This window comes from Bos javanicus, chromosome 2 (genome assembly GCF_032452875.1).
Source record: "Bos javanicus breed banteng chromosome 2, ARS-OSU_banteng_1.0, whole genome shotgun sequence".
Taxonomy (NCBI): domain Eukaryota; kingdom Metazoa; phylum Chordata; class Mammalia; order Artiodactyla; family Bovidae; genus Bos; species Bos javanicus.
Genome location: NC_083869.1, coordinates 59,076,695 through 59,101,091, shown reverse-complemented (window position 1 = coordinate 59,101,091; position 24,397 = coordinate 59,076,695). Strand labels below are relative to the sequence as shown.

The window sequence follows — 24,397 nt, the reverse complement described above, 5'->3', positions numbered from 1 at the left end:
TGTCTGAAATGGGATGTTTGTTACTCCCCCTGGCTACCTCTTCTCTCTCTGCAAAGAATCCTGGTCACCATCTCTGCCTGTTTTCTAGCACTCACACAAACAGATACTTCAGAGGTCATCTGACAGCTGCTTCTTTAGAGCTGCCTGGCTCTGAGTCTGGTCTATTTTGGCTCAGTGAAAAATAATCTCACAGTTGCCTACTACTTAGTTCCTTGGTTTTAGTTCACTTGGGTATGTGTGTGTGTTACCCAAATAAAGTGTTTTGAACTGCCTCCCAAGGGAGATATGAAGCATAACTAACTTTGGTAAAATACACATTCCAATACAGATTATTATGTAGGCTTACACACTCAAACTTTTGTATAGCCTGGTTGCCAAAAGAATAGATAAGCATGCAAACCTCAGATACATTCAAAGGCAATTGCATATTAAACTAGGTTAAGTATTCCGTGATTTGAAGTTATTATATCCGAAGGTCTTTGCTTTCCATGATTTTAAGAAATAGAAGTGAGAGTGTGATTTTACAAACACTTGAGTTTTTACCACCTGTGTCACTGGAACTAGAAAATCATCTTCATCCTAGTTTCTGCCTCTGCCTTTTGGTCTCTGGGAGAAAACTGTCTAATGCTCTTCCCCCCACAATGCCTGCTGCTGCTGCTAAGTCCCTGCAGTTGTGTCCGACTCTGTGTGACCCCACAGACGGCAATCCCCCGTCCCTGGCATTCTCCAGGCAAGAACACTGGAGTGGGCTTCCATTTCCTTCTCCAACGCATGAAAGTGAGAAATGAAAGTCAAGTCGCTCCGTTGTGTCGGACCCTCAGCGACCCCATGGACTGCAGCCTACCAGGCTCCTTCATCCATAGGATTTTCCAGGCAAGAGTACTGGAGTGGGGTGCCATTGCCTTCTCTGCCCACAATGCCTAGCACAGTGCCATGTTTGTATGTATATGATCAGTCATGTCCAACTCTTTGCAACCCCATGAACTGTAGCCTGCCAGACTTCTCTTGTCCATGGAATTTTCCAAGAAAGAATACTGGAATGGGTTGACATTTCTGACTCCAGAGGAACTTCCTGACCCAGGGATCAAACACGCATATAAGGTAGCATAAAAAACAGCTTTCTGATTGTTCATTATGTTGTTGGCTACTCTCAGATGGGAAGAATTACATACTCCTAGAGCCAAGGACTACCCACTCCAGTATTCTTGGGCTTCCCTGGTGGCTCAGACAGTAAAGAATCTGCATGTGATGAGGGAAGCACGGGTTTCATCCCTGGGTTGGGAAGATCCCCTGAAGGAAGGCATAGCAACCCACTCTAGCATTCTTGTCTGGAGAATCCCCATGGACAGAGGAGCCTAGTGGGCTACCATTCACAGGGTTGCAAAGAGTCAGACATGACTCTTTAACATGTTTAAGGTTAAAGTAAACCTTAAACAACTGTAGGGTTTAGTCTCTGACTTGAGAATTACGAGGTTCTCCAGATGGCCAAAAATATCTGCACCTCTGTTTCACTCCTGTTCCTTGGTGGCCAATTCCAGCTTGTCATCTTTTATTATTCAACAGACAGTGTAGTTACACCTGATGTTCTGGGCTCTGAGAAATAAAATGATGATGAAAACAGAATCCCTGATCTCATGAAGTTACAGAGCAGGAAAATACTAAATAATCAAGCGAGAAGGAGTCATTGTGATCATTCCACCTTCTCTAACTCATATCATTTCATAGGTCAGGAAAGTTGACTCAGAAAAGTTAAATATTTTCTCAAGATCTAAACACTGGAATTTCTATTTTCAATTGTTCTTTGTAGCATATGAAAAGGCATTTAATTTTTCTATATGGACATTGTTTCTGTGACCTTACATAATTCATTATTTCTAGTTGATTTGTGTTGATTCATCAGAATTTATATAACATCATATGCAAATAAATGTATTTACCTATTCCTTCCCAATATAAATACCTTTTATTTTTGCCCCCTTGCCATATTGCCCTGCTCAGAGCCTCCAGTACAATGTTGAATAGAAGTGGCGAGGATAGACATCTTCTCTTTCCCTTGCTCTTAAGGGCAAAGGCTTCAGTCTTTTACCCTAGTCGTCAGTGTTAGCTGCCGGCTTTGGGGTAGATATCTGTTATCAGGTTAAGGTAGTTCTCTTATATTCCTAGTTTTCTCAGAGTTTTTCTAATGTTTGTGTTAGATTTTATCACATTCATTCCTGCATTTATAATTCTCCTTTTTCGCTGTTGCTGATGTGGCAAAATAACATGTATTTTTTGAATGTTTAACTTAGTGCTCCTGAGATAAACACACTGTATCCTGATGGGGGGTGATTTTTATACACTAGACTTATTTGAGGGCTTAATATCTAGCATCTCCTAGGGTCCAACAGATTGGCCCAGTTCTTTCTCAGAGTGTTCTGATGGCATTCTCTGCTGATGTCCTCAGTTATTCAGATGACTGAGCGCCCCTTGGCTCTTGCTGGCTGCAGGCCCTTCTGAGTCTCTACAATGTTAATCATATTGCCTATGGTTCAGGAAGTCTGTTTATTGACTTCAACGTGACTATCTGCCAGATTCTCAGCTCAGATTTCACACCAAAAGAAACCGATGATTAAGAGCCAGAAGATTCTCTTATTACTTATATATTAACAGTGCAAGTTCTCTCATTATATATCCCTTCATCAATTCTGTACAATCCCAGTAGACATCTCCTGATAAGAGTTTGATACTTTTATTTCCAGACTTTTGCCATTTTTTAAGCATGTCTATCCATCCATCTATCCACCCATCTATCTTTTGATTTATAGTTGCTTATATTTGCAGGTGTTCTTTGGAGTCAGAAATGAGATGAGATGGCAAATACATTGTTTGATAAATTGCTTATTTGTATTATTATTTTTAAGGTAAATATGTTTTGATTACCTTTCCAAGTGAACTCATAATTTGTTGTTAGTTTTTAGCCTCTCCAATTTATCTATTTCCTAGTAATAAATGTCCAGGAATCTAGAGCATTCCAGAAAAATATGTATTTCTGCTTCATTAATTAAATTAAAGCCTTTGACTGTGTAGATCACAACAAACTGTGGAAAATTCTTCAGGAGATGGGAATACCAGACCACCTGACCTGCCTCCTGTGAAACTTGTATGTAGGTCAAGAAGTAACACTTAGAATTGGACATGAATCAATGGAATGGTTCAAAATCGGGAAAGAAGTACGTCAAGGCTGTATATTGTCACCTTGCTTATTTAACTTATATGCAGAATACATTATAAGAAATGCCGGGCTGGATGAGGCACAATGAAGATTGCCAGGAGAAATATCAATAATCTTAGATTTGCAGATGATACCACCCTATGGCAGAAAGTGGACAGGAACTAAACAGCCTTTTGATGAAGGTGAAAGAGGAGTGAAAAAGCTAGCTTAAAACTCAACAGTCAAAAAACTAAGATCATGGCATCTGGTCCCATCACTCTGCGGCAAGTAGATGGGGAAACAATGGAAACAGTGCCAGACCATTATTTTCTTGGGCTCCATATTCACTGCAGATGGTGACTACAGCCATGAAATTAAAAGATGCTTGCTCCCTGGAAGAAAAGCTATGACAAACCTAGAGAGTGTCTAAAAAAGCAGATATTACTTTGCTGACAAAGGTTGGTCTAGTCAAAGCTGTAGTCATGTATGGATGTAAGAGCTGGACCATAAAGAAGGCTGAGCACTGAAGAATTGATGCTTTTGAACTGTGGTGTTGGAGAAGACTCTTGAGAGTCCCTTGGACTGCAAGGAAATCCAACCAGTCCATTCTGAAGGAGATCAGCCCTGGGATTTCTTTGGAGGGAATGGTGCTGAGGCTGAAGCTCCAATACTTTAGTCACCTGATGCAAAGAACTGACTCATTGGAAAAGACCCTAATGCTGGGAAAGACTGAAGGCAGGAGGAGAAGGGGACAACAGAGGACGGGATGGTTGGATAGCATCACCAACTCAATGGACATGAGTTTAAGCAAGCTCGGGGAGATAGTGAAGGACAGGGAAGCCTGGAGTGCTGCAGTCCATGGGGTCGCAAAGAGTCCAACACAAATGAGCCACTGAACAACGACAAATCTCAATATTTATCTAGCCCATGCTTTGGCTTATATTAGTAGTTTGTTCCTTTTTATTGTCAAACATTATTTCATTCCATGAATGTAAAACAACTTTTTATCAATTCAACAGCTGATATACATATGGGTTCTTTGCATAATTACTCACCTGTATAGGAAATATATTTAACTTTATAATAAATTGTTAGGCATTTCACCAAAGCAATTATACTAACTTATACAAACAATACATGTAAGTTCTGGTTACTCCACATTTTCCTCAGTACTTGGTATTGTCAGTCTCTATAATTTTAGTCATTTTAGTGGATGTAGAGTATGTTATATTACTTTAATTTACATATCCCTGATGAATCACTTTTGTAGTCAGAACTTTGAGAGAAATATTGGATGCTTTTGGTTTCTTGTCTCTTTTTTTCAAAAAAGATTTTCATTTGCTTCGGCAAGTTAGCTTGGGGGCCTATTGACTTTACTAGCCTGTGAGATGAGTGCAATTGTACAGCAGATTGAGAATTCTTTGTCATTGCCTTTCTTTGGAATTGGAATGAAAACTGACCTGACCTTTTCCAATCCTGTGGCTACTGCAGAGTTTTCCACATTTGCTGGCATATTGAGTGTAGCACTTTCACATCTTCATCTTTTAGGATTTGAATAGCTCAGCTGGAATTCCGTCACCTCCACTACCTTTGTTCCTAGTGATGCTTCCTAAGGCCCACTTGACTTTGCATTCCAGGATGTCTGGCTCTAGGTTGGTGATCACACCATCATGATTATCTGGGTTGTGAAGATCTTTTCTGTATAGTTCTGTGTATTCTTGCCACCTCTTAATATCTTTTGCTTCTGTTAGGTCCATACCATTTTTATCCTTTATTGAGCCCATCTTTGCATGAAGTATTCTCTTGGTATCTCTCATTTTATTGAAGATATCTCTAGTCTTTCCCATTCTATTATTTTCATCTATTTCTTTGCCATGATCACTGAGGAAGGCTTTCTTATCTCTCCTTGTTATTCTTTGGAACTCTGCATTCAAATGGGTATATCTTTCCTTTTCTCCTTTGCCTTTCACTTCTCTTCTTTTCACAGCTATTTGTAAGGCCTCCTCAGACAAACATTTTGTCTTTTTGCATTCCTTTTCTTGGGGATGGCCTTAATCCCTGCCTCCTGTACAATGTCACAAACCTCCATCCATAATTCTTCAGGCATTCTGTCCATCAGACCTAATCCCTTGAAACTATTTCTCACTTCCACTGTGTAATCATAAGGGGTTTGATTTAGGTCATACCTGAATCCTAAATTTGATTTAGGTCATACCTAATTTTGATTTAGGTCATATCTAGTAAAGTAATGCTCAAAATTCTCCTAGCCAGACTTCACCAGTATATGAACCGTGAACTTACAAATATTCAAGCCAGATTTAGAAAAGGCAGAGGAACCAGAGATAAAATTGCCAACATCTGTTGGATCATCAAAAAAGCAAGACAGTTCCAGAAAAACATCTACACCTGCTTTATTAACTATGGCAAAGCCCTTGACAGTGTGGATCACAACAAACTGTGGAAAATTTTGAAAGAGATGGGAATACCAGACCACCTGACCTGCTTCTTGAGAAATCTATATGCAGGTCATGAAGCAACAGTTGGAACTGGACATGGAACAACAGACTGGTTCCAAATAGGAAAAGGAGTACGTCAAGGCTGTATATTGTCACCCTGCTTATTTAACTTATATGCAGAGTACATCATGAGAAAAGCTGGGCTGGATGAAGCACAAGCTAGAATCAAGATTGCCGGGAGAAATATCAATAACCTCAGATTTATGGCAGAAAGTGAAGAGGAACTCAAAAGCCTCTTGATGAAAGTGAAAGTGGAGAGTGAAAAAGTTGGCTTAAATCTCAACATTCAGAAAATGAAGATCATGGCATCTGGTCCCATCACTTCATGGCAAATAGATGGGGAAACAGTGGAAACAGTGACAGACTTATTTTTTTAGGCTCCAAAATCACTGCAGATGGTGATTGCAGCCATGAAATTAAAAGACGCTTGCTCCTTGGAAGAAAAGTTATGACAAACCTAGACAGCATATTCAAAAGCAGAGACATTACTTTGCCAACAAAGGTCTGTCTAGTCAAGGCTATGGTTTTTCCAGTAGTCATGTATGTATATGAGAGTTGGACTATAAAGAAAGCTGAGTGTGGAAGTATTGATGCTTTTGAACTGTGGTGTTGAACAAGACTCTTGAAAGTCTCCTGGACTGCAAGGAGATCCAACCAGTCCATCCTAAAGGAAACCAGTCCTGAATATTCATTGGAAGGACTGATGCTGAAGCAGAAACTCCAGTACTTTGGCCACATGATGCAAAGAACTGGATCATTTGAAAAGACCCTGATGCTGAGAAAGATTTAAGTTGGGTGGAGAAGGGGATGACAGAGGACGAGATGGTTGGATAGTATCACCAACTCAATGGATAGGAGTTTTAAACTCCGCCAGTTGGTGATGGACAGGGAGGCCTGGCGTGCTGCAGTCCTTGGGGTCCCAAAGATTCGGACATGACTGAGTGAACTGACTATTGACTTTAACCATTCTTAATTTTCCACTTGATGCTTCTCAGATGAAATAGGTTGTGTGAATTAAACTCAGAAAATTATGTGAGCAAATAAAACATCTCAGGGAAGATGTTTTTCCTTTTCCACTAGTACCAATGTTATGTCAGCCAAGTTTTCTTGCCATCTCTTTCTGTGAGGTAAGTTGATTTCTTGTTCCTAAGAGATCCATTATATTTCCAGCTTCATACAGATACCTATTACATCCCTACCTTTCATGTCTTAGGTATCAAGTGCCTTCTTCAGTATCTTATTTGACCATCAGAACAGAAGCTCTGGGTACCTAGTATTTAGCAGTTTCCCTTGGAGCAAAAGCTATGTCCAATATTCCAAAATTCTATTTTCAGTCTTTTTCAAACTCCAGATCATTTTTTAAAAACCAAGTCATTCATTTAAAAGCAAATTTTCAGGAAAACATGTTTTAAACAAGATAATAAATCTGATCCACCATCCATATTGCCATAAATGGAAATCTTTTCCATTTTATTAAAGCATATATTGATATCCTCCACTATAGTTTGAAGTATTTATTTAATATATTAATATAATCTCTGTACACTAAATGCTAATTTTATATCAATGCATTTCAATTCCTTTTTTGCTTTTAATAATGAACACTTTTATTATATATATTTTATATGTAGGAAAACTATTAGCATTTTTGTAAATTGGTGATTATAGTGGAATGAACTCTATAATCTTAAAGTATTTTTTCACTCATCCTTTCAAGTATTTATACTTCTCATTTCTTTGTATTATCTAATCATAGATAGAATTTCTATAATAATATGATGGCTTCAGTGGGAAGAACCCCACTATCATATCATAAGACATGGTGCTACTATTACCATTTATTTCTACTTTGAAAGTTTAAAATTATGGTAGGATGTTAACATTGATAAACAGTTTTGGCTTCAACTGAGGCACTCACTATTTTATTTTATCCTTTGAACTAGTAATGGTGCTTTCCTGTATTTGTTTGTATTGAAACATTCTACTATTAAAACAATCAGGGCAAGGACTCTTGTATTCATGCCCTACTTTTAAAGTCTCTAACATTTTCGTCATCATTTATAAAAGTATATATTAGTATGTCATGTCCTTTCTATTACTATTTTAATCTACAACTGTTTTATTATAATAATTAAAAATATTTCTTCTATTGCTACCAAATTTTACTACCACATAATTCATTTGTGAAATTTGTATCCCTTGAAGGTCTAAGAATTTTAAATGCAAACTTTTCTGAACCCAACATTATAGCAAGAGGTACAGGGATTGGGCATGTTTCCTCTCATGGTTGATGCTTTGCTAATGTTTTTAAATTTATTTCACTTGTCAAAAATACAAGCTTTGCATTTGTGTGTAAAATGAATTTATTTCCTTAAAAAACTGGAAATAGAACTGCCATACGACCCAGCAATCCTACTGCTGGTCATACACACCGAGGAAACCAGAATTGAAAGAGACATGTGTACCCCAATGTTCACCGCAGCACTGTTTATAATAGCCAGGACATGGAAACAACCTATGGATAAGAAAGCTGTGGTACATATACACAATGGAGTATTACTCAGCCATTAAAAAGAATACATTTGAATGAGTTCTAATGAGGTGGATGAAACTGGAGCCGATTATACAGAGTGAAGTGAGCCAGAAAGAAAAACACCAATATAGTATACTAATGCATATATATGGAATTTAGAAAGATGGTAACAATAACCCTGAATGTGAGACAGCAAAAGAGACACAGATGTATAGAACAGTCTTTTGGACTCTGTGGTGGGGGGGTGGGGAGGATGATTTGGGAGAATGGCATTGAAATATGTATAATATCATATAAAAAACGAATCGCCAGTCCAGGTTCAATGCAGGATACAGGAAGCTTGGGGCTGGTGCACTGGGATGACCCAGAGGGATGGTATGGGGAGGGAGGTGGGAGGGGGGTTCAGGATGGGGAACACGTGTACACCCGTGGCGGATTCATGTTGATGTATGGCAAAACCAATACAATATGGTAAAGTAATTAGCCTATAATTAAAATAAATAAATTTAATTAAAAAAAACTAAATACCCTACAATCATCATTTTCAAACAAACAGAATTTATTCTAACAAGAAGGAAAAGGCTTATAGTAATTCAAACCCCTCCATTATGGACATATGAAAGTCATGGCAATAAATTCAAGACCTTGCTCATATAATAAACTAAACTAGACAGGTATTCAATCTTATATTGCCAAGATACAGAATATGGAGAAATATATCTTAAGTAAAATTAAGGTATATTAATTTTATATACCTTTTATTTTTCAAACACATATTTTTTGTTGTTAATTTTATGTGTTTATTATATTTATAATAAAAAATAAAGACTGTCCTAAACTTTATGAAGCAACTGAGTTGCCTATTCTTTCTTTCTGAAAGTTTTTATTGAATAAAATTGAGACTTTTGTCTTACTGTTTCAGTTTTAAGATTTTACATTTTGCATTTCCATGTAAAATCATTTTTGGTAACTTAAATTCCATTAGATAGCTCCTCTATTTTATCCACATATTCAAGCTTATTTGAAAAAAAAAAGAACAAGTAGTAATTTGTTATTCTTTTATTTTCCCCTGTATTTGTGGGTCTTTTCTCATTATCATTTCTATGGTGAGGTATTTGTATTGTTTTTCTCTTTTTTGCCTCTAATTGGTTAACCAATGATTTATCTAATTCATTATTTTCACAACCAATTTGCTAATTGACAATCTTATGATTGTCTTTTTTTATTACTTATTCCTGATTTTACTTTAATTAGTTTTATTCTCTGAGTTTATTTGGTTTTTAATTCTGATTAACCTAAATTTAAATAGCTCCATGTGGCTAGTGGCTACTACTGTTGAAAGTGCAGCTTAGATGGAAGCAATATTGCTATACCATCAATGGGTTGAGTTTGGGGGCTTAAAGGAAGTAGTGAAAGTGAAAGTCGCTCAGTCATGTCCAACTCTTTGCAACCCCATGGACTACACAGTCCATGGAATTCTCCAGGCCAGAATACTGGAGTGGGTGGCCATTCCCTTCTCCAGGGTAGAGGAAGTAAGGGCATTAAAAAAAAAAAAAATCCATCATATTGGAAGGAGTGATGATAGTTATTTTGTTGCAAATCAGTAGTGACTAGAAGGTGGCATGAAATTTTTGGAGTTTTGTAATATTTTCTTTCTTGATCTACTATTATATGAACATTTACTTTGTGGAAATTCCTTGAGCTATGCCTTATAAATTGTAAGTGATGAACCCTTTCTCAATATGTACCTCATTTTGAAAGTCAACTAATAGGGAAACAGTAAAGAACGAGTCAAGTTTACCCATCATCTGTACTACCAGGTAATAGTTCATTGAAGATACTAGCTAATGTAGACAAATGAAATATTCAAAAATTGAATTGTAATTAGAAAAGTAAAAAAATCTGTTATGATCAAATATCTAAAAAAATTCTGAGTCAAAGGAAAACCTTTGCAAATAATAAATGAATCTACTGAAATGACAATATATTAAACTCACATAAAATTGGAAATTCAAATATATAAATAAAAGAAGATATAAAGGAAGAGAAAAATTCCATTAAAATGGAAAAATATAAAAGAATAATTTAAGCATAAATATACAAAAGTAGACGAACAAATTTTCAGACTAAAATCCAAAAAGCCTTATCATATGTTGTATTGTGAGGATGGAAAAATAGGCACTCATACATTCCAATAGCTATTTGGCAATATTTAGCAAATTTTCACATGCAAAATTGACCCTTTGACCCAGCAATCACACTTCTCAAAAAACATCCCCAAAGAACTGGTAAATATACTAAACAACTTATGTGTATAGGTCACCATCTTTTTATAATCCCCCGAAGAGTCTTATTTTTTAGTTTACTTAAGTCACTCAGTCGTGTCCAACTCTTTGTGACCCCATGGACTGCAGCATGCTAGGCTTCCCTGTCCATCACCAACTCCCAGAACTTATTCAAACTCATGTCCATCGAGTCAGTGATGCCATCCAACCATCTCATCCTCTGTTGAGTTTGCTTGAAATATTAGTTATTACTGCTACTGTTCTTACTCTACAAATGGCTTTTGTTAATGTTCTGGCTCTGCAACTTTGTTCTTTCATCAGTGCTTACTGTTTTGCATCATGTGGTGCAAGGTTTCACTTGCACTTTCACAGGATTTCACTTGCTTCAAGATTATGGCAAAAACCAATACAATATTGTAAAGTAATTAAGCTCCAATTAAACTAAATAAATTTATATTTAAAAAAAAGATGATGGACTGGGGAGAATCTATCCTACTCCCTTTTTGATGGGGAGGTTAGAAAACTTTCTGATTTGGGTTTGCGCCTAAAATTGTTCTGCTTTCTTCCCACTTACTTCTGACAAAGGTTTATTCCTTGATCAAACTCTAGTCAGGCTCCTCTGAGTCCTGCTTTCCACCGGGTCTCAAACTTGACCTTGAACAAACACAAACACAAACATTTGCGCTAACTTGAGCTAAACACTAACTTGGAATCCAGCAGCTCATGACTGCAGCCCTAGCGCCTTGAAATGCTTACCTAAGAAAACTCAAGGCTACTAAAATAATTTCCCTTGTTCCAGCCAACACCTTAAGATAGGGCTACTGTCTCCCAGGCTCTGTGGAGGGTGGGAGCCCACGTTTAAAAAGCACTAGTTAGCAAATCCAAATGGGTTTCTTATGGACCAGCCTCCTTCCAGCTTTTACTAATTTTTCACTTTCTGACTCCTGAGTACATGCCCACCCGCTCCTCACTCCCTCATCTTCCCTTTAAAATGCTCAGTGCCTTCTGCACAAATTCAAGCTGAATTCAGCTCCTGTTAGACCCTTTTTCCTACTGCAAAAGTATGTTACTGATTAAAATCTGTCCTTACCACCAGTGTCCAGCTTTGCTTATCTTTGACACTTCTCGACATCAACAAATATTTTTCTTATTTCCAGTAGAACAGAATAGAAAATTTTAGTTTGACACAGCTTGTTCCAAACATGTGTGATTGAAAAACTCTTCTGGAGAAATGTTACTAAATTTATAGAGAAAAAAAGTTCCCTTGTAAAAATGTTTAACTATTAAGTAACATCTGAACATTGTTTTTAAACTGGGAAATGTCTCCGGGGATTTTAATGTTTTAATGCACTATGTGAATCAAATTTCCAAAAGGAAGATTTAAACTGCAGCCTTTTCCTAACGTATTTGGCCACAGTAACCCTTTTTTTTTTTTTTTTTTGAGCACCAGTCCCAGGACATTTCAGAACTAATGTTCCAAGAAAAACACTTTTTTGAAAACCCTGGCTTAAGGATTTTGAATCCAACATGTACATTTTACACTTACACATTATTTCTGTGATTTACAGAAACATCAGATCATGGCAAGATTTTCTTCAAGTGTAGACTTTTTAACCTTCTTATCAGAACCATCTCAGTATGTGTGTTAAAAAATGCAAATTTCTGGGCCATGCCCCAAACCTGCTGAATTGGTATCCCTCAGAATTCTAATGGGAATGTACTCTGTGACAACCTAGAGGGGTGGGATGGGGTGGGGGTGGGAGGGAAGTTCAAGAGGGAGGGGACATACGTACACCTATGGCTAATTTACCTTGTTGTATGACAGAAACCCGGAGAAGGCAATGGCACCCCACTCCAGTACTCTTGCCTGGAAAATCGCATGGACAGGGGAGCCTGATTGGCTGCCGTCTGTGGGGTCACACAGAGTCAGACACAACTGAAGTGACTTAGCAGCAGCATGACAGAAACCAATACAACACTGTAAAGCAATCATCCTCCTGCTGCTGCTGCTAAGTCGCTTCAGTCGTGTCCGACTCTGTGCGACCCCACAGATGGCAGCCCACTAGGCTCCCCCATCCCTGGGATTCTCCAGGCAAGAACACTGGAGTGGGTTGCCATTTCCTTCTCCAATGCATGAAAGTGAGAAGTGAAAGTGAAGTCCCTCAGTCGTGTCCCACTCTGAGTGACCCCATGGACTGCAGCCTACCAGGCTCCTCCATCCATGGGATTTTCCAGGCAACAGTACTGGAGTGGGGTGCCATTGCATTCTTCGAATCATCCTCCAATTAAAAATAAAAAAAAAATTTTTAAAGAATTCCAATGGGAGGTGGGACCTGGACTCAGAATTCTAAGTGTCCAAAGCTGGATAGTTGGATTCTTACCTACATTAAAGTCCAAGAACTCAGGTGAGGAATCTTACCTCTGGCTGCCCATTCAGGACCCACTGCTGACATCATTCCCCCAAAGTTGCAGGTTTTTTCCTTTCAAAGCAATAAGCTGAAGGAAGAAGTAGCATAAAGCTCCTTAGACTGTATCTGTGTAGAAAGAAAAAAACAGACAAGAGAAAAAGTTCACTGATTAACTTTTCCCACTCAGCAGGTGCTAACCTTCCACTGTGCTCTCAAAGAGTCAGCACTCCTTCTTCCCAACTGATACTTCCAAGGGTGTTGGCTGGCTGTGTGTTTCCTGATAATTAAATATAGTGATTCCCTCCAGCCTTACAAATGTGTAACAATTACAAACTGACTCTATAAGCCATCAAACTAACTCCATAAAAACTTATTTCTAAAAGAATATTTATTAAAAAAAAACTCATTTGACTATACTTTTAAAATCTATTATTTAAATTGATTTTATCCAATTTTTCCAGATTTAGATAAAGAGGAAGTGAACCATTTTAATTTTTTAAATCCAGAGTAAATATTCTGATTTCTCATTTCCAAGTAAGATGGACGTGCTTCTCTTTTAGTATTAATACTTCTTCCTCTTTGTCCTCTCCTCCTCTTCCTCCACCTCCTCTTTATGTTTTCCCTTCCTCTTTCACTTCTCCTCTTCCTTTTTTGAAGCCTCTCAAGTTTAATTTTCTGTTCAATACAGAAAATGAGACATGTATTGTTAACTATGCATATTGTAATTAAGTCTGCTTAAATGCCTTTTGAAATCTTTTACTTCTAGACTTTGCAAAATGTTCTCCCCTTTAGAGATATAGGCTATTCAAGAAAATGACTCTTGAGGGTTCTAAAACAAGGGGTAAGGCTGGATGAACAGTCAGTTTAAGGAGAACTGCTTTATGTGTACCTCTGGGACTTTTTATAATTGTTAGAAAGAAGAAGGAAAAAAAACTGAAGCTGAGTTAGAGAAGTGCCATGTTCTTTAAGAATTAAGCATGGAATATAATTCAGTGGTTCTCAAACTTCAGTGTGCATCAAAATCACCTGAACAGCTTGTTAACCCAGATTGCTAGGGCTACCCCCAAGGTTTCAGCAGGTCTAGGGTAGGGCCTGAGGACTGACATTTCTAATACATTTCCAGGTGATGCTTGGTCCAGGGACCACGTACTCTACTTCCAGATACTCTACTCTACAGGCTTTCTCTCTCTCTTATTTCCCTGGAAGGAAAAAACATCTGTAAGTGAAAGAAGATAAAACCTAAAAGGCAACATGCAGTCAGCATCTTGGAAAAGCTGGCAATCCCCAAAATAATTTTTAACAAGTATTATCTATGATGGTTCACTAAGAGCCAAGCAGCTGGTTCCAACATATGACAGAACCTAGCAGGATGCATTTTTAAAGTTAAACAGGATGTGTAACAAAGAAACAGTTAAAAGACTGGTGAGGAATGTATTGTGTTGGCCAAAAAGTTCCTTCAGGTTTTTCCATAACATCTTATGGAAAAGCCCACACGGAACTTTTTGCCTAACCCAATAACAGAGGTTATTTAAATGTTGCTCTAAATTATATTTTTTAATGAATTGGTAGTATGTTCTTTAATCTTAAATAATTGCTTATATTAATAAGGAATGGGAAATACATGTTAAGAGATCTATGGAGTGTTGAATAAAAATACTCACCTGAATTCTATTTCATATTTTGCAGGAGAGCCTCATGATTCATTTTTTGGAGGCTATATCCTATAAATTTTATGAGTTACAACTCTAAGCCCCAAATTACTAAGTAACAATAAAACACAAACTATTAAAAATGTTTTATCAAAAGATAATCCATATTTTCTTCTAAGCTTTTTCCAAAAATCCAATGTAAAATAATAAAGCCCTTCTTAATCCTCTCAACCCAAATGCTATGCTCATTCCCAAAGATGACTACTGTAGCAGTATTCTATATAAAAGGGCTTATCTTATTCACTTCCTCAGTGTGTAGCCAATATACCACCCTTTTCTTTTTATCTTGTATATAGGTCTAAGGAGTATTTTCCCTCCTACATTTGAGTTATTCATGTCGGGATTTTAAAAATTTATCTAGGACTTTCAAACTAAAAGAGATAATTCTGAACAGTAAGATATAATGAAAGAGCCTTCAGGATAATTTAAATACATCATTAACTGGCTAATATGACAAGAAATTCCAATCAACCTTTATCAGTTGCATCTCTCTTCAATGACCCTTCAACCTACTTTCCTTTAAACTACTTTGAGCTGTAGAACTACTTTGAAAATTCTCCTGAGGAATGTAAATGACTTGCATTTTCAGTCACCCCCTGACAATTTTCATTCACTATTTAACAGGCAATTATCTGACCATCCAGAGTTACAAATAACTCTCCAGGAGAATGGAGTGTCCTCTGAGTTCAGTGAAGAGGTGAGAGCCCATATGCCAATAATAGCCAGGATTTTAGTCCTGTAACTTCTCTTTTCTCCTTCAGCTTTCTTCACCCAACTTTTTCTCCTGATCTTCTCAGTGTGATAAATCTACTAATAACACACCATCTCCCAAGAATCAGTAAATTATAAACTGTTTAAGAAATGTATTAAATACTGTGTATCTCAATGTTTTACACAATAAAGTTATGTATGCAACACCTTACTGCAGTGGAATAAATTTCTTATGCTCTGAAGGATAGTATATTCAAGGCATAAATTACTTTTTTCAACTTAATTCAGTTAACCAAACATTTAATATCACTTTTACTTTTGTGGCTCTGCTTAAGAAGCAAGCACCATACACAGGTAAATAAGATGGAGATTTTTAAATATTTTCAATTCATAGGGAAAATGAGAAGAGTCACAGTGGAGATGAGATTGCAATTTTTATGATGAAAGTCTACTAGCAGACTGGACAACATACGTGGGAGAATAAAGGAGGGGGTTCCAGAAAGAAATAATTTCTGAATAGCTTCCTTGTGTTCAATTTAACTATGGCAGCCACCACTAAATACATAGATTTTGGTTTATTCTTTCAACTGAAAATTTTTCTGATATTGGAATAAGAAAGAAGAACATGTCAAGTATTCAATAACTTAATTCATCTTCAGTTACATATAATTGTATGTATATAAAGATATACAATCTCTTGAATCCTCAAAAGAGATCTACAGAATATGCATCTTTTCTGTCTACTCCTGCATTTTCTCTATGCCCTCACTTGTCCCATTTCTACTTTTTTCTTCTCTGATTTAAGTGAAAAGGATTATAACCTTGCTCTCATATCCCTGTGATACCTACATAACTGTAAAACTATAATAGAAAAGAACCTGAGAATCGAGGAAGAGATTAGTGGATGACAGAGTAATAAGGATAGACAAGAATAGTTTTAAAACGTCCACATCAGAAATTATGTGGAAGGAAACCTGCTCATTTCTGTTCTTTGTGGTTGTACTTCCAGGAGTCATCCATCCATTTCTCCCTTCTTTCTTAGCCCTTGAATCAGTCAGTCAGTCAATGCCAATCTCTTTCTCTAGTGTGTATGCATACACAAACAAACACCATCACACCACATCACTACAACACACCACTTGGAGCCCCGCCCATAGGTTTGAATCAGTATACTTGTTTACAACTGTTAAGAAAAATTTTCCTCAAAATTTGAGTTCTAAAATTGGAATGCAATTACAAATCTTCCTCAACTTACAATGGGATCATATCCTGATAAAGCCACCATCAAGCTAAAAATATCATATGTCAAAAATGCATTTAATACATCTACCCTACCAAATATCACAGCCTATCTTAAACTTGCTTGGAACACTTAAAACATTAACCTACAGTTGAGCAAAATTAGTTAACACAAGGTCTCTTTTATAACAAAGTGTTGAATAGCTCATGAAATGTATTGAGTACTGTACTGATAGTGAAAATAGATGGCTGTATGTGCACAGAATGGTCATAAGTGTATGGGTTGTTTACTCTTTTGATCTCAAGGTTGACTGGGAGCTGTGGCCTCATTGCGGCTGCTTGACATCACATGAGAGTATCATACCAAAAATTCAAATGTGAAGTACAATATCTACTGAATATGTATTGCTTTCACACAGTCATAAAGTAGAAAAACCGTAAGTCAAACCATCATAAGTTGGGGGTCATCTATCTGCAGTAGGTCTAAGGAATACAGAGACTCTTTCATGTGTGCGTGAAAATAAAGAGTTGAAACTCAATGTAATTTTTAAAAAATTTTAAATTTGCCCTTAATCTACACAAAACTACAGAGATACACCAATACAACTTTTAAAAATTCCCGTTAACCCTTGAATTTAGTTGGTGATATTTCATGTGTAAACCTGGCTTCTTATTTTTCATCAGATGACTTCTGCCACCTAAATGTTTTGTCATCCTACTTTTCACCTTCTTTTGCTCCATGGAGACTGGAATATACTTTTACTTGCTCTTTGGGGTATTCCGAATAAGTTAAATTTAAATCACCATCACCATTCCATGATTTTCTGAATGAAAATAAATTACCATCAATTATCTTTTACTCATCATTTTGTTGAGCTGTTGTGTTTTTATTCCGCCTTTACTAACTGTATAAAGTATATAGTGGACTTTTCATCAACATGACTGTCATCAGATATACTGAGAAATTTTACAAGAAATAACACATGGACAGACTACTGGGGTAAAAAATGATGTTTTCTACTTTTAACTCCTATAGTTCATCTGCTGTGAATCTAATTAGGTGTCAGGATCTAAGGTACAATTATCACAATTTAAATGACAAAGAATTTTTCATTTTATAAGTCTCTAAAAGCCCTACAAATATTCCCCAGACTGCTTCCTAGTTGATACTGCCTACTATATTTCATTAATGTATTGCATTCTGATGTTAACAAGACAGTTGATTAGATGCTCTATTCCCAAACTGGGTTGCATTATGCCTTAAGCACTTTGCTCTGTGAAAGAAGGAAATGGCAACCCACACAGATATTCCTGCCTGGAAAATTCCATGGACAGAAGAGCCTGGGCAACAGTCCCTAGGGTAGCAAAGAGTGGATAACTGAGGGCATGCACACGTGTGCACAGTCACACAAACACACACACACACACTCTTTGCTCTATGGGTCCCTTATTCTAAAAAAATAAACAGATACACACACGTATATATAACACACACATATTACACACATACATTTATATTTAATATATATTAAAAGTATGTTTTATAGGTTTTTTGATATAAAGATGAATATAATCAAGTCTGTTAAAAATATAAACATTTTCTTCAGCTCTAAAAGTTTATATTTTCTTCTGACTTAAAAAAAGTAAACTATTGATATTTTTGTAGGCCTCCCCAAATTTAGTGGGCACTTGGCTCTGTGCTTTCTCTGCCTACTGGAAAAGTCATTCCTGCTCCCCCAAATCTCCATGGCTCTCTCCTCATGTCCTTCAAGTCTTTGCTATTGACACCTACCCTGACCTCCTTACTTAAAATTATACCTTCTCCTTGCTCCTATACTTCTAATCTTTCATATGTTTCTCTGTATAACTTTCATATACTATCAGATCAGATCAGATCAGTCGCTCAGTCGTGTCTGACTACTTGCGACCCCATGAATCGCAGCACGCCAGGCCTCCCTGTCCATCACCAACTCCCGGAGTTCACTCAGACTCAAGTCCATCGAGTCAGTGATGCCATCCAGCCATCTCATCCTCTGTCGTCCCCTTCTCCTCCTGCCCCCAATCCCTCCCAGCATCAGAGACTTTTCCAATGAGTCAACTCTTCACATGAGGTGGCCAAAGTACTGGAGTTTCAGCTTTAGCATCATTCCTTCCAAAGAAATCCCAGGGCTGATCTCCTTCAGAATGGACTGGTTGGATCTCCTTGCAGTCCAAGGGACTCTCAAGAGTCTTCTCCAACACCACAGTTCAAATGCATCAATTCTTCGGCACTCAGCCTTCTTCACAGTCCAACTCTCACATCCATACATGACCACAGGAAAAACCATAGCCTTGACTAGACGAACCTTTGTTGGCAAAGTAATGTCTCTGCTTTTGAATATGCTATCTAGGTTGGTCATAACTTTCCTTCCAAGGAGTAAGCGTCTTTTAATTTCATGGCTGCAGTCACCATCTGCACTGATTTTGGAGCCCAGAAAAATAAACTCTGACACTGTTTCCACTGTTTCCCCATCTATTTCCCATGAAGTGGTGGGACCGGATGCCATGATTTTCATTTTCTGAATGTTGAGCTTTAAGTCAACTTTTTCACTCTCCACTTTCACTTTCATCAAGAGGCTTTTGAGTTCCTCTTCACTTTCTGCCATAAGGGTGGTGTCATCTGCATATCTGAGGTTATTGATATTTCTCCCGGCAATCTTGATTTCAGCTTGTGTTTCTTCCAGTCCAGCATTTCTCATGATGTACTCTGCATATAAGTTAAATAAACAGGGTGACAATATACAGCCTTGACGAACTCCTTTTCCTAGTTGGAACCAGTCTGTTGGTCCATGTCCAGTTCTAACTGTTGCTTCCTGACCTGCATACAAATTTCTCAAGAGGCAGATCAGGTGGTCTGGGATTCCCATCTCTTTCAGAATTTCCCACAGTTTATAGTGATCCACACAGTCAAAGGCTTTGGCATAGTCAATAAAGCAGAAATAGATGTTTTTCTGGAACTCTCTTGCTTTTTCTATGATCCAGCAGATGTTGGCAATTTGATCTCTGGTTCCTCTGCCTTTTCTAAAACCAGCTTGAACATCAGGAAGTTCATGGTTCACCTATTGCTGAAGCCTCGCTTGGAGAATTTTGAGCATTACTTTACTAGCGTGTGAGATTAGTGCAATTGTGCGGTAGTTTGAGCATTCTTTGGCATTGCCTTTCTTTGGGATTGGAATGAAAACTGACCTTTTCCAGTCCTGTGGCCACTGCTGAGTTTTCCAAATTTGCTGGCATATTGAGTGCAGCACTTTCACAGCATCATCTTTCAGGATTTGGAATAGCTCAACTGGAATTCCATCACCTCCACTAGCTTTGTTCGTAGTGATGCTTTCTAAGGCCAACTTGACTTCACATTCCAGGATGTCTGGCTCTAGGTGAGTGATCACACCATCGTGATTATCTGGGTCGTGAAGATCTTTTTTGTACAGTTCTTCTGTGTATTCTTGCCATCTCTTCTTAATATGTCACCTCTTTATACACTAAGATTGACTTGTTACTTATGTTTGTTTCCCCTATTAGAATATGAGCTCCATGAGGTCACAGATTTATCTCCAAATCCCTGAACAGAATATGGCATTGAGTAACATCTCAATAAACCTCTCCTAAATGAAATATACAGGAAATAAGTCTTTGCCTATTTTATTCTTCATGTTTTATAAATTTCTATTTTATTTTTTGATGGGCCCAGAAACTAAAGGGTGGGATAGAGGAATGTTTTCAGTTGCTAGCAGATCAATGTGTAATATGATGGTGGTTTTAAAGACTGCATTAAAAATGAGCTTTGTGCTTTAAAGACTCAAACATAATAAAAAAGTTTTGCATCAGTTGTCAGTCTTGCTGTATTCCTCCAAGGGCCTCATTATTTATATTTTAACCTTTGTCTGAAAGGCCACAGTTATATTTGAAAGTACCATGTCCCTTTCAGAATGTCAGCATTGTTTTAGTCAAATCCAAGCCATAATCACAACATGATCCTTAGAAAGCAGAAGTATGAATACTCTCACTTAATATTATATTGTCTTGAGAGGGAGGAAAAAGAAAAAAGAGGAGGAAAGCTACAGTTTTTCATACCCATTATGTGCTAGGAGCTGTAAGGCTCTCTGTATGTAATCTCTTGAATCCTCAGAACAGCTCTATGAAGTAGGTGTTAGTGTGTGCTCACTTAGTCCTATCTGGCTTTGCGATCCCATAGACTGTAGCCTGCAATGTTCCTCTGTCCATGGGACTTCCCAGGCAAGAGAACTGGAGTGGGTTGCCATTGCCTTCTCCAGGGGAACTTCCTGACCCAGAGACCAAACTCCTGTTTCCAGTGTCTCCTGGAGGAATTTTTTTTTTTTTTAACCACTGTGCTACCTGGGAAATCCCAGGTATTAGTATTCCTAACTTAAAAGCAAGGAAGTACCATTCAGATTCTATTCTACTTTAACAGAATTTGCCTGAGATCACATGTCTGGCAAAGATGAACTAGAATTTAAACCATTATCTATTGGGCTTTACAGCTTGAGCATTTTCAATTGCATTTTTTGTCACAAAAAAGGCACTGTAAGTACTGGTTTAAAAAAAAAAAAAAGCACCAGGATCCTGGGGACAATGAAAGGCTACAGAAGGATTGCTAAGTCTGGAACAACACTGTGTATGACAGGGACTTGTATCACTCATTTCTTTAACAAAGAATAACAGCAAATGGTTATAGGCTAATGTGACAACATGACTGGGTATCGTCAGTGACTTTATTTTTTAAAGTTTTTATTTATTGATTTTACTATAAAAGTCTCTGTCCAGTAATTTTACCATGAAACTTCATTTATTATTCTTATTGATGAGAAATAGCCAGAATTGGGTATGACTGATACTGGCTTCAACTTATTGAGATCAACTATAAATTTATTTCTCTCAAAAATATTTGTATCACCAGCCCCTGTTTAAATAACCAGTCATCATATAGAGAAGGAAAGTGGGCTATCTGAAATCATCACGTTTTATTTGATTACAATTATTTTCATTAGGGCTAACTTCAAAGCCAAAAGGAAAAACTTGTTCAGAGAAAGCATCAACAAGAAATAAAAATTTTCCATACTTTTGAGAGTAACTGTTTCTGTAAAAGTACTGATGTAAAATTAAAAAAAAAAAGATTACTCATTTTAATCAACATTTAGACAATAAGCAAATTCTGTATTTTTCAGATATAAGCATTTTGGTATATATAAAATAAGTACTGTGGAGTTGAGTACACATTTCTTATCCCTTTATCATTCAGTCAGCAAAAATTTCTTAGTTGTCTATTGTACATAAAGGTCTGTGTTCTATAGCACTCATAATTATATCAAAATATAAAATATTGTTAGACACTAGACTTGACCTAGAAAAATGTTTACCCTTGAGTTGGAATAATAAGACAAGAAAGTATGGCTTACAGAGATTAATCACCAAATGGTAAATCCATGTTGTCTGAAGCCCAAGACTACCCCATTCTTCATGGTACTAACTCCCGGACATTCTCACAAGCCAGCAACCAAAAGTTTTATGTTCAGCTCGATAGGGACCATCCTGAGTGATGGTCAGCTTACCAGTTTAGTGACACTGTGACAGCTGAATGACAGGCAGCATGGTATTTAACTCTCTGAGCTTCAGTACACTCTTAAAATAGAGATAATTTCTACCATAAAGAGTTGCTTCTGGGGGTCACAGAAGATGTATTTAAAATGTCTGGCATAATAAAAGGTGTGAGGTGATATCTCATTGTGGTTTTAAGTTGCATTTCCCTGACAATTGGTGAAATATGACTGCATGTCCTTTGGAACTGCTATTATCAAAAAAGCAAGAAATAACAAGTGTTAGAGAGAATGAGGAGAAAGAAAACCCTTTACGTTAATGATGGGAATATAAATTGGTGCAGCCTCTATGGAAAACAATATAATGACTCCTTAAAAATATTAAAAATAGAACCAGCATGTTATCCAGCTGTTCCACTTTTGGGTATTTATCTGAAGAATATGAAAACACTAATTTGAAAAGATATATGTGCCCCTTTGCTCATTATAGCACTGTCTGCAAGCCAAGATATGGAAACAACCCGTGTCCACAAATGGATGAGTAGATAAAGACGTGTTGTGTGTGTGTGTGTACACACACGAAACGGAATACTACTCAGCCATAAAAAGATGAAATCTTGCCATTTGTGATGACATGGATGGACCCTGAGGGTTTTATGCTAAGTGAGCAAGTCACATGAACAAAGACAAATACTGTAAGATTTAATTTATACATGGAATATTAAAAAACAAAATAAATGAAGAAACCGGACAGAAGATACAGAGAACAGAGTAGCAGTTACTGGAAAAAAGAGGTAAGGGGAAGGCAAATGGGTAAACAGGATCAACCGTATGGTGACAGATAAAAACTAAACTTTTGGTGGTGAGCATGCTGTAGTACAAACAGAAACTAAAATATAATGCTGCCCACATGCAACTTTTACAATGTTATAAACCAATGTTAGGTCAATAAAACTAAATTAATTAACTAATTTTAAAATGTCTGGCACGTATTTAGCACTTAAAGAATAGTAAGTTTTAGTTCTAAAAGCAGTATATGTCTAGGAAAAGAACAATAGGAAGAAAAAAAAGAAAAATATATTTCCCTGTCTTTTGATAATATGTATACAGCTTCAAGAGCTTCTCTGGTGGCTCAGATGATAAAGAATCTGCCTGCAATGTGGGAGACCTGGGTTCAACCCCTGGGTTGGGAAGATCCCCTGGAAGAGGGCATGGCAACACACTCTAGTATTCTTGCCTGGAGAATCCCCTTGGACAGAGCAGCCTGGCAGGCTTCAGTCCATGGGGTTGCAAAGAGTCAGACACAACTGAGTGACTCAGTACAACACAGCATACAGCTGCAAATGTGCCAAAGGTAAATGTTTTCATAGAGCTTTGGCAGTGGTAAGATATTCAAAATAAATTTGATACACAATATGAACATATTAATCAATGAATGATCCCATTTGGTTATATAATGCTTCCTCTTCAGATAAGATTTTAAAAAAGAAAAGACTTTTGCATTGTAGTTAAATTGTTACATAACATGCCATCATGCCACCAATTTATGCTTCCATTATATAAATTTTCTTACTTAATTGCTCATTAACTATCATTCTTTCTTCCTAGACCACAAGCTCCATGAGGGCAGGGCCCCTTTTCTGTCACTACATCGTCAATGTCAAGCAGAGTCCCTGGTATAGAGTACTAGGCTCAATAAGTGTCAATTGATTAAATTAGTGAATTAATAGTGGTTTGTGAAGGGAGAGGGATTTCATTTTTATTGAATATGTTGCAGGCATTTTATCCCATTTAATCTTTGAAAAAAAGTTTTGAAGTAGTTTTCTTATTCCCATTTTATGGTTTAGGAAACTGAGGCTCATCAGATCAGATCAGATCAGTCGCTCAGTCATGTCTGACTCTTTGCGACCCCATGAATCGCAGCACGCCAGGCCTCCCTGTCCATCACCAACTCCCGGAATTCACTCAGACTCACATCCATCGAGTCAGTGATGCCATCCAGCCATCTCATCCTCTGTCGTCCCCTTCTCCTCCTGTCCCCAATCCCTCCCAGCATCAGAGTCTTTTCCAAAGAGTCAACTCTTCACATGAGGTGGCCAAAGTACTGGAGTTTCAGCCTCAGCATCGTTCCCTCCAAAGAAATCCCAGGGCTGATCTCCTTCAGAATGGACTGGCTGGATTTCCTTGCAGTCCAAGGGACTCTCAAGAGTCTTCT

The 24,397-nt window shown here is 37.4% G+C and overlaps 1 long non-coding RNA gene across 2 annotated transcripts in view; it reads left to right on the top strand.

The window, feature by feature from the left end:
* Positions 1–17,426, top strand: part of LOC133260528 (uncharacterized) — a 33,101-nt gene extending 15,675 nt beyond the window's left edge. The window contains exons 3-4 of one of the 2 annotated variants that reach the window (XR_009740850.1): positions 15,266–15,338; positions 16,898–17,426. This is a non-coding gene — a long non-coding RNA (uncharacterized LOC133260528). Of the gene's footprint in view, positions 1–15,265; positions 15,842–16,897 lie in introns of those variants that run through there. The other variant, XR_009740849.1, reaches the window with a different exon arrangement.
* The last annotated feature ends 6,971 nt before the right edge of the window (positions 17,427–24,397 follow it).